The following is a 14,252-nucleotide window of genomic DNA, read 5'->3' as shown; positions in this document are numbered from 1 at the left end:
CAAACCCGAAGTCTAACTTATGCTATTGTTATTGTTGAAGTGGCTGAATAGAGAGACAGAAAAAGAGAAAGATAAATTATAAAGAAAAAATAAAAATATATATTAAATTATTAATAAATATATATATATGTATACTAATAAATATTATATATTTTATATTATATAAAATATATAATACTAAATTGGATCGGGCTTTTTGACAAATCCCTAGCCCGGCCTAAAATACAGTTAAAATCGGAGTTACTGTTTTAGGTCCGAGGTCTAGTTACATGTCCAAATCTGACCGGGCCAGGCCGTTGGGCTACCTGGTATTAAAAATTCTGATTAATCACACCGAGAGATTAATTTATTAAATAATTCGACAAATTTTCTCATTGATTAAAATGGTCAATTGTCATTTTTAGTAATTCTAATTCAAATTTCAGAACAATATTCTTTATATTCATATATCAAAACCAAAAAAAAAAAAAAAAGTCATGCATTTATTTATTTGACTTATAGCAAAGAAATAAATCCTAAATAGTTATTTAAGTCCAAAAAGGTAAAAGCACCTTTTATGGGCGATCCATTCATCATTTAGTAATAAATTACTAACCATTTGAAATACACTCTATTTTCTAATCTCTTATCTCTACCATAAGAGCGAATCAAATAATCTCTGGGTTGGGATGGTCTAACCTTCCCTCTTGCGTCTTGCCCATCTCAATTCAGGGGGCGACAATTGTTATTTGACAGATCCTAACATGTGAACTGAGACGAAAAACTAGTCACTTCTGTGTTGTTTTATTTTTTATTAAAAGATAAATTAATCCATTTATAGTTTTTTCATCCATCTCGATCCCCATTTCGTACTCATCTACCTACATCTCTTAAGCTCTTGAACTCCCTTCCTCCTCAATAGAGAGATGGATAAAGGAGTGACACAACTTTGATTCTTATTTTTTTTTTTTTCAAATATGAAAAATAAATATAGAGATCTTTATTTTCCGTCTATACCTTCATACGTTGAGAGATTTCGTGTCATTAACTAAATGCGAGGACACTGAGATGGGCAGAGTGAGAGGATAGATGATCCCAACTCGTAATCTAAACTCGCCTCAAAGATTTTTTTGGGAAATTCGCCCCAACAGCCGAAGAAATGAAGAAGGCCTATAACTATGTCTCTGAAGACTTGAAGACAAACTTGAGGTTTTGGATTAGTGCCTTTTCATTGCTGCAATATGAGTCCCGATCTGCTCCCATATTTGAGAGCATCTCTTATATTTGTATTTATTATTTATAAAGATGTTTTCAATACAGGGTGGGATGCGAAAAGTCGGTATGAGGCGCCATTGAGACTCTTTTCGTTTTTGTCTTGTTTTTTAAGAAAGTTCACTAGACAGTCACTTATTATTCAACAATACAGGCATTAAAAATTCAGCCATTGAGGCATATAAGGTGGGATTGTTTCAAGATACAAATATATATATATATATATATATATATATATATATATATATATATATATATGCCAAGCACAAGAGAGTTGTAGTTATGCCCTAACTTGTGAGGAAACCAGAGGAGACATTGAAACTGTCCGATTTTGTTTCAAAAATATGAAAAATCAAATGATCCAGTTGGAAATAGTTTTGTTTGTTTTGTTGTTGTAGTTGATTGAATGAGGTTTTTTTTTTTAAAAAAAAAAGAACGTGTAAACGTGTCTCTATTGTGAGAGCCATTTATCAAAAAACGCCAAATTTAACACTTTTTCAGGCTGCTTTTTTATTGTTTGATTTATCTGACACTTAATGGCATCTAGTGGCGCATAATGACTCTAATATATTTTGTCGATATCGTACAAAACGTTTATATAATAAATGTAAGGGTAAATTATAAAGACCCCCCGTATTCTGGGGTTTGTGACAAAGACCCCCCTATACTTTGTTTTGTGATAAAGACCCTTTGTATTATGATTGTGAGATAAAAACTCCTTTCCATTAGCCTTCCGTCCAAAAAGGCTGTTATAATCCTATATTATCCTTAAAATAATTAGATAGAAAAACACTGTTCATCTTTTCCGACCTTTCGATACTATGCGTCCGTTCCTTCACATTTCTCTCTCCCTCACTCTCCTCTCTCTCCCTTGAATCTGATCTGGTGGTCGGTCAAATGGCTGAAGACGACTCCAAAACCAGTAGCCTCAACGAAGTCAGCTCCAGCTCCAAGGATTTCCATCAAGATCAAAAAGACGAAAGTTGACTTCAGTTGGGAATCGATGATTACGCGACGGAAAGAACCGAATTTAAGCATAATCAGATGGAACCATCCACTCCAACAGTTAGATTGGTGGAGCTCGATCTATTACCACCCAACCGTAGCGGCGACAGTAGTATTAGAAGCAGCACACAAGTTAAACCATTATTAAATCCTCGTCTAATCAACAGCATCTATCCCTCCCCCGTAAATTATTAAATCCTCGTCTAAAGACAGTTCGATTATTGATTAACAAGGTATGATGTAGCGCGATTTGGACACTCCTAGTTGGTGGAAACCTGGCTCCTAACTGGCGATGGACGGTACCTGAGAAGAAGAAGGAGGTGAAGAATTCCCGGGGAGCTCGTCCAACAGAAACACTCCGATGCTTAAGTTAGAACTCTGGGAGAATTGTAGAGAATGCGAAGAGAGAGCTAAGAGTGCAGATGACGCAAGTTCAGTACCTTTGCTCCTTGGGGATCGGGGTCCTTTTATATTAGAGTTCTGTCAAATCAGGCGCAACCACCTCTGTCAAGTCAGGCGTAACCGCCTTTGCCACAACCGTTACTACCAGAGCTAAGGTGACAGGTTGCAGACAGTCGTTACATAGTACGGACCTATCAGGCATGCCATATCTTTCAGAAAATGGCAGGCACGATGCCGCCTGATGAGGGATGTGGGCGCAACCTCCAGATTCTGTAGGTACTGTTGTTAGGCTGATCTTTCCTACAGGTTGCCGAGCTACTTTGCACCGAGCTACCTTACACCGAGGTGCTGGGGGTGCGCCGAGGTGCTTATGCTTGAGGTGAGCCTTAGGCAAGTATAAACAGGAGTGTTAATGGTGTTGGCCCGAAGTGTTTCCACTTTGGGATACTTAGCCGCGGGTCGGGGTGTTCCCTTCTCAGGAAGGAAGAGTTTGGGGCTCATTGGGAGGAGCTCGGGACTCCTCGCTTGGAGGGAGCTCGGGGCGTTCCTCCGTTAGAGAGAGTTCAAGGTAAGCTGGATGTTACTTCCCGGCGAATTGCCACATTTACCGAGTTGTCCGTCGAGCTCTGACGAATTTGTTATGCCAAATTATGGCCAAATTGTTATGCTGAGTTATCGTTGTCATGTCCATGTACGTGCCCCATGCTACAAGGTGGGGCCAGATCACCCTCCATCACTTAAAAAAAAATTAATTTAATGTTTGGTATCAATATAATTTTTTGGAGCAATGGTGCCAACTCACTATCATAAACACGTTTAACATTAAAATGCCCAAAAAGCTGTTTAGTTGAACCATTTATCAGTTATTGTGAGAGCCATTTATCAAAAAACGCCAAATTTAACACTTGTCATTTTCAAGGCTGCTTTTTTATTGTTTGATTTATCTGACACTTAATGGCATCTAGTCGGGATAATGACTCTAACGTGTCAAAAAGCATTTAAAATATATTTCGTCTCTTTCTTAAGATATCGTACAACGTTTCTATAATAAATGTAAGGGTAAATCATAAAGACTCCCCGCATCGACAAAACCCCCTATACTTTCTTTTATAAAAAAGACCCATGACCGTGAAACAAAAACTCCTATCCATTAGTCTTCTGTCTAAAAAGGCTCTTATAATCCTATATTATCCTTAAAATAATTAGATAGAAAAATACTGTTCATCTTCCCCGACCTTCCGATACTATCCGTCCGTTCCTTCACATTTCTCTCTCTCACTTTCCTCTCTTTCCCTCGAATCCGATCTGGTGGTCGGTCAAATGGTCGAAGACGACTCCAAAACCAGTAGCCTCAACGAAGCCAGCTCCAGCTCCAAGGATTTCTGATGATGCGCGATCTGATCGGTCTTAGCTGTCAACGACCTTGCTTCTAAACTGAATAGCAGGGAACCTGAAACGGAGGAGATGAGGAAGCTTCGGGGGGGGAACCCGGTGTAACAGCTCCGAAGCTTAAGTTAGAATCCTTCAAAAGCAAGATAAAACCAGATGGCGCAAAGTTTGCATACCTTGTTTGTTGGGGGCAGAGGGCTCTTATAATCACTTCGCGCACTCGCTCCGAGGCCCTTGTCAGGTCGGGTATGATTACCCTTACGCTTGTTAATTCGGCCGTCGTCCTTTCTGTTGGGATAGAACCGTCACTGCCTAACCATCTCTCTAACTGGAGATGGCGGTGCCAGTGGCGGTGGCAGGTGGCCGTTTAGAGTGCGGCCGCCAAGCGTCAGATCCCAAGTCAGTCAGGTGCGACACCCTCGGGCACGAACTTCCTCAGTGTCAGGCATGGTACGACTTGTTTGGTTTTGGTGCCCAGAAGGTGATGCGGAGTGGTGAGCGAGGCGAAGTCTTGAGTTCGGAGGTATCTATAGGGCAGGTCAGTTCGGCGAGGTGTATCCCGAACTGTTACAAGGTTGGCCAGTTCGGCGAGGAATACCCTGAGCTTTTACAAGGTTGGCCAGTTCGGCGAGGTATATCCCGAGCTGTTGCAAGGTTGGCCAGTTCGGCGAGGTATACCCCGAGCTGTTACAAGGTTGGCCAGTTCGACGAGGTATATCCTGAGCTGTTGCGAGGTTGGCCAGTTCGGCAAGGTATACCCCAAGCTGTTACAAGGTTGGCCAGTTCGGCGAGGTATATCTCGAACTGAAGGTAGGCCAGTTTGGATTACTTTCTGGTTTTGGGCCAAGGGTGAATTCGGGCCCCCAGTAGGGAGTTCGGTCCGCTGGTGTCCCCTTGGTGTTCACACCTTAGGCTTGCTTTTTTGCCGAGCTGTTGTTTTTGCCACATGTCGCATAACTGTGAGGTCGGGCCAAATCTTCCTTCATCAATTGCCCCCCACTCCTCACGCCAAGGGTCTTGCCCTAGTGTGGGGAGTTTTGCGAGGTGGTAGGTGGATTTGTCCCGTCCTTCGAATCTTGACTGCGCGAGTTGCTTTTGCCAGGGTTCTTCGGTTTCCGAGAAGGCGGGAAACGTGCCTACTACTCATAAATGTTGATAGTTGTGACCGCGCGTTTTGAATTTAAAAAATTCGCGCCGCTGGGACGTGACAGCGGGTCATTCAAACTTGAAAAAAGCGTGCCACTGCTATATGTGCGCGGGCGGCTGTCAGGGAGACGTGCGGCGCAGTTGGCGCGACGTCGGTTTCAAGAAGACGTGCGCTGACGTTTTGCTCTTTTCGGAAAGACGTGCGCCAATCACGTCTCGACCTCATGGGACGTGCGGTCAACGAAAATGTGGGCCGTCGGATCGTCTTTGATCTGCACGGTCGGTTCTTGGTTACTGTAGCTATAAATAGTGGGGGACCCCAATCGATTTGTCACTTCTGCGGTTTGCCTACTGAGCTTGCATCCAACTTTTCAGCTCGTGTCTAGGCTGGTTTCATAGCCTCCAATGTTTTTTTTTTGGCTTGTTCCTGTCTCCGGAGCCTTCAAAACTTTCTTCTGGTGAGTACCTTCCTGAATCCACCTCTTTTCCTCAATGTCTAGCTTTGATAGCTCAAACGACTCTTCAAGTAGGGCTGACATAGGTTCTACAAACTGAGCCGTATCCCCCGACTGCCTCAGTGATCTTGAGGTGGAACTCGAGGACTATGACCCAGTAGGCTGAGCCGCTTCGGGCAGTTTGGCATCTACCTCTCGCCGATGTCGGATGCTAGACAGGTTTGGTCCCTCGACCATGACGCCTGAGGGGCTTCAATCTATACTTATGTCTTACAACCTTCCTGGGGGGTATACATATTTTATTCCTTCGGGTAGCTTTCCTTGGGAACACGGTCCTGATGAGATCGTGATTTTTTGAGAGCAGCTCGCTGCGGGGTTGCGACTTCCTTTCCACCCCCTTCTCGTCAAAGTCATAAACCACTTCGGTGTCACCATTGGCCAACTTCATCCGAACTCTATACGGAACCTGGTGGGGACAGTTTCCCTTTTTTGCGAGCAGAATTTCCCCTTAGAATTAGAGATATTCTCCTCCATCTTGATGCTCAAGAGACAGGCGGGTTCTCTTCCTGGGGGAAGACGGGCGTATTACCTTTCTCCTCGCCAGGGCTTTAAGCTTCTGCATGATCTTCCTAATAAGGTCCCGGCGTGGAAGCGGGACTATTTCGGTGTGCAAAGTGCACAAGGATGGCCCTTTCAGACCGGGTGGGGTGAGGCCGCTCCTGATTCAGGTGTTACTCTCGATAAAGAGACGGTGAAGGGCCTCCGGCAATGGGCATGGCAAGGTTTAAAGTGCCATCACTACTTAACGGAGGCCAAGCTTATTGAGGCCGGCCTGAGTTCGGGTAGGTTTCTAGCTATGCGGTTTCTTGCTTGCTTTGTTCCTTCATTTTTTCTGATGTCGAACTCGTTTCTACAAGTGTGATAGATGCGGAGAGAACTCGTGGGGGGCGTCTGTTCCAAGGTATGAAGAGGAGGAAGCGGGTCGCCAAGCGAACTCGTACCGAGCTGCCCCTGGATGAGGAGCCCCAAGTTCCAGACCACACGCTGGAGGATCTGCCCAGGGAGCCCGAGGTGACTCCACCGATGCATGAAACTGGCGGGGCGCCTTACGCTGAGACCACTCATACGGACGCTCCTGCATACTCAAGTGCTCCTGCTCACTTTGGGTCCACTCATACGCGGGCTGGGCCCTCGGGTTCGGGAGCTCAAGGGGAGTTCAGGAGCGTGTTGACGCCGAACCACGCTCTTCAGAAGAGTAGGGAGGCTACTTTCCTTGAGGAGATCACGACGTGGACCGATCTTCCTTTGAATCAGGTCGCCTGCCGTGCCGTAACACATGCTATGGTGGTAAGTTAGATTCCGTCTGCCTTTTTCATTTTCTGTCGCTTTTGCTATTATTGCTCACTTCTTTCTTTTGGTAGGTGAATTCTTCGATTCATGCCTTAGTAGCCCAAGTGGAGAGGAGCTCGCGATAGGCATGAGCTGCTGAGGCTGCCGCTCATGCTGCTGAAGCTGCTTTCCGTGCTGCAGAGGCGAATACCCGAGGCTGCTGAGGCGGCCGCTTATGCTGCCGAAGAGGCTGCTCGCGTCGCAATGGCCAGGCAGGCAAGGTCTCAACGTGACGCCGAGGCCATGGGGGTAGTTGTCAAGCACATGGCGGACTTGAAGTTGGATTTGCAGCATCAAGTCGAATATCTTTAGGAGGACATCAGGGAGAGAACACAGATTTTTTCCCAAGACATTGAAGACGCCAAGAAGAAGGTCGTTGAAGACTACATTGCCTCTCCGCGTTTTGACGATCTGATGGTGGATTCTTATAGAAGGGGGTTCAAACTGAGCAGGTGGATGATCCGGAACATGTACCCCGACCTCGATGTTAGTGCCATATCCACTTCGCGTATAACTCAAGAGATGGCCAATGCTGTCGATGGCGAGCCGGACTCTGAAGGAGAGGCAGGGCCTTCGGGTGTTGTTGAAGTGCCTTCTGATGGCGAAGAAGTAGCTTCGGTCATGTAAAGATATATATATATATATATATATATATATATATATATATTATATATATATATAGTCCCTTCTAATGGCCAATGTACTCATGTTTCTTGCAACGGAATAGATAATCTTTTTGCCCGTGTTCCTTTTCCAAGAACTGATTCTTTGTCGAACTGAATATGCCACTTTCTTGTCCGGGTTATTATACTTCCGCGACCTGTTTTGCTGCGAAGGCTTTTGCAACGAACTGATTTTTTGCTGAGCTGATAATATGCCCGACTTTTCTTTGCTTGTTTACACCGAGGTTCTTCTTGGCTTTGCATCGTGGCCCATAGGACCAGATTTCGTCCACTTCGCTTGGTGGTTTATAGGTAGTATCGCCTTAAGTTCACGATGTTCCACGCTCGAGGTACTTGTTTGCCTTCCAATGTTTTGAGTTCGTATGCCCTCCCGAGCGATCTCTTTACTTTATAGGGCCCTTCCCAGTTTGGTCCAAGTTTGCCCACGCCGGGTTCGGGCACCATAATCTTACGAAGGACCAGGTCTCTGATTCGGAAGCTTTGTTGCTTTACTCTGGCATTGTAGTAGCGAGCTACCTGCTGCTGGTATGCCATTGTCCGGATGTGTGCGAGGTCCCTTACCTCGTCCAATAGGTCAAGGTTGGTACGTAACTTATCTCCGTTTGTCCGATCGTCGTATGTTTCTAGTCGCAATGTTGGTACTTCGATTTCCGCCAGGATCACTGCTTCAGTGCCGTAGGTGAGGTTGAAGGGGGTTTCTCCCGTGACGGTTTTTTCTGTAGTTCGGTTTGCCCATAAGACACTTGGTAGCTTTTCGGCCCACAATCCCTTAACTCGATCTAGACGTGCTTTCAGTCCGCGCAGGATGGCTCTGTTCATTACTTCCGTCTAACCATTTTCCTGCGGGTGCGCGACTAATGCGAAGTTTTGCTGAATCCCCATGTTCTGGCACCACTCTTGGAATTTGATATCCTTGAACTGCTTGCCGTTGTCAGAAATTAGTACCCGAGGTAACCCGAAGCGACATACTATGTTCTTCCAAAAGAAGGTTAGTATGTTTCAAGCCGTAACAGTTGCCAGAAGTTCGACTTCTATCCACTTCGTAAAGTAATCTACTATGACGACTAGGAATTTTCTCCACCTGTTGCTGGTGGGAATGGCCCCAGGAGGTCGATGCCCCATTGTGCAAAGGGCCACGGGCTAGCGAGGTATTTGAGGTCGGAGGCAGGTTGATGGTGGATATTGGCGTGCTTCTGACACTTCTCGCATTTTTTGACGATCTCGACAGCTTCTGCCTTCATTGTTGGCCAGTAGTATCCTTGTCGAAGTGCTTTTTGGGCGAGTGCTCTGCCCCCCAAGTGTCCGCCGCATAGGCCTTCATGAGTGTCGCGGAGTACGAACTCGGCTTCGGCAGGTCGCCGGCAACGCAAGTAGGGGAGCGTGTAGGATCGTCGGTATAACCGTTCATCTATTATGACGTATTTGGCTGCCTGCCACTGCACCCTCTTGGCCGCATTGCATTCTGCAGGGAGGGTTTCGTCTATCAAGAAGCTCGCAAGTGGGTCAATCCAGCTCGACTCTGCTTCCAGGACGGGAGCAACCTCCTCTGTCCCCCTGAGAATACTAGGCCAAGGTAAGTCCTCTATGTACACAGTTCTCATGTTGTTGTGACTTGTGCTGGCTAACCAGGATAGAGCGTCGACCACAGTGTTCTCTGACCTCGGGATTTGCCTGATGAAGTGTGACTGGAAGTTGAGCAGGGTCTCTTTTACTTTTTCCAAATATGCGATCATGGAGAGCTTGTGTGCTTCATACTCGCCCGTAACTTGGTTGACCACGAGCTGGGAATCGCTGCAGATGACCAAGTGTTTTGCCTTTACCTTTCGCGCTAGGTCCAGCCCAGCTATCAGTGCTTCGTACTCTACCTCGTTGTTGGATGCCGCGAACTCAAAGCATAGTGCGTATTCTAATTTTGTGCCGCCCGGGCCGCATAAGACTATTCCAGCTCCGCAGCCTTGCCGGTTCGAGGAACCATCCACGTGAAAGATCCAGGGCTCCTCATCCCAGTTCGCGTTTCGCCTGACCAGGAGAGATGCCACACTGGCTGCTACTTCATGGGGTTCAGACTCTATTGGCTCGGGAGCTCTGGGTTCGCCCGAACTGGGAACCTCGGGCTTGACCTGTAGGGCTTCGTGGCTGAAAGTGCACTCGGCGATAAAATCTGCCAAAGCTTGGGCCTTAATAGCAGTTCTTGGCTTGTACTGTAGGTCGTACTCGCTGAGTTCGATGGCCCATTTCGTCAGTCGACCGAAAACCTCGGGTTTGAGTAAAACTTGTCTCAGAGGTTTGTTAGTCAGGACGATGACGGTGTGAGCCTGGAAGTATGGGCGGAGTTTCCGAGCTGCTGTCACCAGTGCGTATTCTAGCTTTTCTATCTGCGGGTACCTTGTCTCTGCTCCCTGCAAAATTTCACTAACATAATAGATGGGTCGCAGGACCCGGTCTGTTTCTTTTATTAGTACCGAACTGACCACCTCGTCGCTTGCCGAGAGGTATAGTTCTAAGACCTCACCCTCTTCGGGCCGGGCTAAGGTCGGCACACTAGCGAGGTAACCTTTTAGCTCGTCAAACGCGAGCTGGTAGTCCTGGGTCCACTCGAACCCTTTGCCTTTGATTGCTTTGAAGAAAGGTAGGCAGCGGTTTGTCGATTTGGACATGAAGCGGCTTAGAGCGGCTATGCGGCCGTTTAGCCTTTGAACTTCTTTTACTTTCCGAGGTGGTCTCATATCTAGAATGGATTTTATCTTGTACGGGTTGGCCTCAATACCGCGCCGATTGACAATGTACCCTAGGAATTTGCCCGAGGTGACGCCGAAGACACATTTGTTGGGGTTCAATTTCATGCTAAACTGACGTAGGATTTGGAAGACAGAATCTAAGTCTTGTATTAATTCTTGTGAAAACTAAGTCTTGACGATCATGTCGTCTACATAGCATTCTATCTTCATGCCAATCAGGGGTCGAAACAGCCTATTTACAAGTCTTTGGAAAGTCGCCCCAACATTTTTTAATCCGAAGGGCATGACCTTGTAGCAATATAGGCCGAACTCGGTTATGAAGCTGGTTTTTTCCTCATCGGATGGGTCCATCCGGATTTGGTTGTAGCCCGAGTAGGCATCCAGGAAGCTTAGCAACTCATGTCCTGAGGTCGCGTCCACTAGGCGGTCAATTCTGGGGAGGGGGAAGCAATCTTTCGGGCAAGCTCGGTTCAGGTCGGTGTAGTTGACACACATGCACCACTTGCCGTTTGCCTTTTTTACCAACACCGGGTTGGCCACCCAGCTCGGGTAATGGACTTCCCTTATGAAGTTTGCTGCGAGGAGCTTCTCGACCTCCTCGTCGACCGCCCTCCAGTGTTCTGGGGCTAAGTTGCGTTTCTTCTGTCTAACGGGTCTAACAGTTCAGTTCGTAGGGGTTCCTCGCTGAAAGCTCTGATCTGAAGTGTGCGAGCTGGGTCAGTAGCCGAAGTCGGGATTGCGATCGTTTCCTCTGTGGGCGAAGCTCGTTCCTCACCTTGCTCCGCAGGCCGCTCTAGTTCGAGGTCGTCGGCCGCCTTGGTTTTTCCCTTCAGGGCGGCAACATAACACTTGCGGGACTCGAGCTGGTCGCCCCGCGCTACCCGCACACCGAAGTCCGTAGGGAACTTCATGGCCAAATAGTAGGTGGAGACCACCGCCCATAGGATATGGGTGATCGGCCGCCCTATTATGACATTGTATGGGGAGGGGGTCGCGACCACCAGGAAATCATGGTTGAGTCTAACCGCACAAGGCCATGTGCCGACTTCCACAGGTACTGTTATTTTTTCGAGGGGTCTGACTTCCTCTCCGCTAAAACCCACTAGGGGAGTTTTCGCGGGCTTCAGCTCGCTCCTCTGTAACTGTAGCTAGTCAAATGCTGATTTGAAGAGGATGTCCGCTGAGCTGCCCGAATCTACGAGTACGCGTCTGACCTCGAAGTCGCTGATCCTTAGTTTAATGACAAGCGCGTCATAATGGGGGTAGCGGACCCCTTGCGCATCGTCATCCGTGATGAAGATTGGTTCTTCGGTCTTTGGTCTCTTTGGGGGGTTCCGTTCCTCGAGGGCCGCTTCGCGAACTAAAGTCCGGGCCGCTGCCGAGGTACACCCTGCTACCACTGAACCTCCCACAATTACATGGATGGTTCCCCGAACTGGCCTCTCTTCCGGAGGCTGTCGCTACAACGGTTCGATAGGTCTGCTGCCTTATTGTTATTATTGTTGTATTGTGCAAAGTTTCTCAAGTATCCGTGACGGGTGAGCCCCTCTATCTCGTCCCGGGGGTTATTACACTGCTCGGTACTATGACCATGGTCTCTATGGAAACTACAATACAAATTCTTATTTCTCTCGTTCGGATTTCCCTTTAGGCGAGGTGGCCACTTCACGTATGGGGTGTCCTTGATCGTCATTAAGATCTCGGTCCGCCTTGTGTTTAACGGCGTGTAATCCGTCCGAACTGCTAGGGGAGCTCGAAATGACTGGTTCGGCTTCAGCTCCCGGGTTGGGTTTTTCCTGTCGAATGGGTTGGAGGGCTCGCCTTCCCTCTTTCTTTTCTCATTCCTGCCTTCGGTTCGTTGGTTGATTTCTTCCTCTTTCCTCATGAACTTGTCCGCGAGCTTGAGGAATTCGGCTACGGTTGCCGGTTGGTTAGCTACCATGTGCCATTTGAATTCTTTGCGCGTTACCCCTCTTTTGGCCGCCACGAGCTGCACCGCAGGGTCCAACCGCGGTATCTGCAAGCATGCTTCATTGAATCGCTTGATGTAGCCCCGGATGGATTCTCCTTCCCTTTGGACTACTTCGAAGATGCTTTCCTCTGTTCTGGGGCATCGTTGGCTGGTGACAAAGTGTGCGGTGAAGACCTGCATGAACTGGGCCCAACACTTTATCGACCCGGGGGCCAGGTTCCTGTACCAAGTGTGGGCTACCCCCTGAGGGTGGTGGTGAAGGCCACGCACATGCACGATTCGCTGGCCCTGATGAGGTGCATTTGGGACTGGAAAGCGTCAACGTGGTCGATGGGGTCGAAGGATCCGTCGTACTTGTCCAGAGGTGGGAGCTTAAAATTTCTGGGTAAGGGGACCGTCAGGAGTTCTGACGCGAGGGGGGAAGGGACCGAGAGAATCGGGGCAGCTCCTACCTCATTCGAGCTCGTCTTTTCTTTGCCTCTGAGCTCTGACAAGACACGGGTGGCGGTTCAGCGACTTCGCTGACACCTTCGTTGTTGAGTGGGCCTTGTACTGGCGCTGCTGACCTCCGTGTTGCCGAGCTCGATGGGCCCGGAATGCTGGTAGTCTGCCGCCAGGGCGCTGAATCGGTTTTCTGTGAGCGGGAACTCGGGCTTGGAGCGCCGAGGTGCCGATCTCGTGGGCGAGGTTCTCGACCCGCCTGCGAGCTGCGAGGCGGGGATGATTTTTTCTCTCTTCGGCCTGGGGACGAGGCCTGGCTGTTGCTCCCTGGTGGCGAACTGCCTGGGAGCGAACTGCTTGGTGGTGAACTGCCTGATGGTGAACTGCCTGGTGGCGAACTGCCTGATGGCGAACTGCCTGGTGGTGAGTTGCCTACTAGGCGACCGATGCCTTAGAGAAAGCTGGAGCTCTCTGGTGCGGCGCAATCCGACTACCCTCAGCATGAGGTGGTCTTCTTTCCTTTGTAAGCTGCGGGAGATGAGGGACCTGCGAGAACTTCATCTTTTCCTCCTCTTTGTAGGTGGCGGGAGCTGAGAGACATGCGAGAACTCCATCTTTTCCTCATCTTTGTAGGCGGCGGGAGCTGAAGGACCTGCGAGAACTGAATCAGAGGTCCCGGGGGTATTTTCCCGATGGGGGCTCTCCGACGCTTAAGTTAGCACTCTTATTGTAGAGAGCTTTGAAGATAATATGAGAGAGCTAGAGAGCAGGGGTTACTTCAGCTGGGAATCGATGATTACGTGACGGAAAGAACCGAATTTAAGCATAATCAGATGGAACCATCCACTCCAACAGTCAGATTGGTGGGGCTCGATCTATTACCACCCAACCGTAGCGGCGGCGGCAGTAGCATTAGCAGCAGCACACAAGTTAAACCATTATTAAATCCTCGTCTAAACAACAACATTTATCCCTCCCCCGTAAATTATTAAATCCTCGTCTCATGACAGTTTGATTGTTGGTTAACAAACTAAAACTAGAAAACGAATAAGATGTACTTAAAACCATCTTTACATCTATTTCACTTCTAAATGCTTATAGAATTAATGGTTGGTTTGGTACATGTTTAGCTATTTGCATACTAAAATCACAACTCACGAATGCAAAATTGACAAAACATTAGTTACCCTTACAACCAACACCAACCTCAAAGAGGAAGTGTTGGATTCTAATTTCATAAGAGATTAAATCCAATGGGTTTGATTGGTCAATTACATGAGAAATTGCACATCTACACTTGTTTGAAAAAATCAGTTTTTTTTCTTACAAAACCTAGTTTTGAACTTGTCCCACATTGGAAAATTATAAGTTTTGTCACACA

Source organism: Nelumbo lutea, chromosome 6, assembly GCF_056320005.1.
Source record: "Nelumbo lutea isolate HS-2025 chromosome 6, American lotus-T2T, whole genome shotgun sequence".
NCBI lineage: Eukaryota > Viridiplantae > Streptophyta > Magnoliopsida > Proteales > Nelumbonaceae > Nelumbo > Nelumbo lutea.
This window is presented reverse-complemented; position numbering follows the sequence as displayed.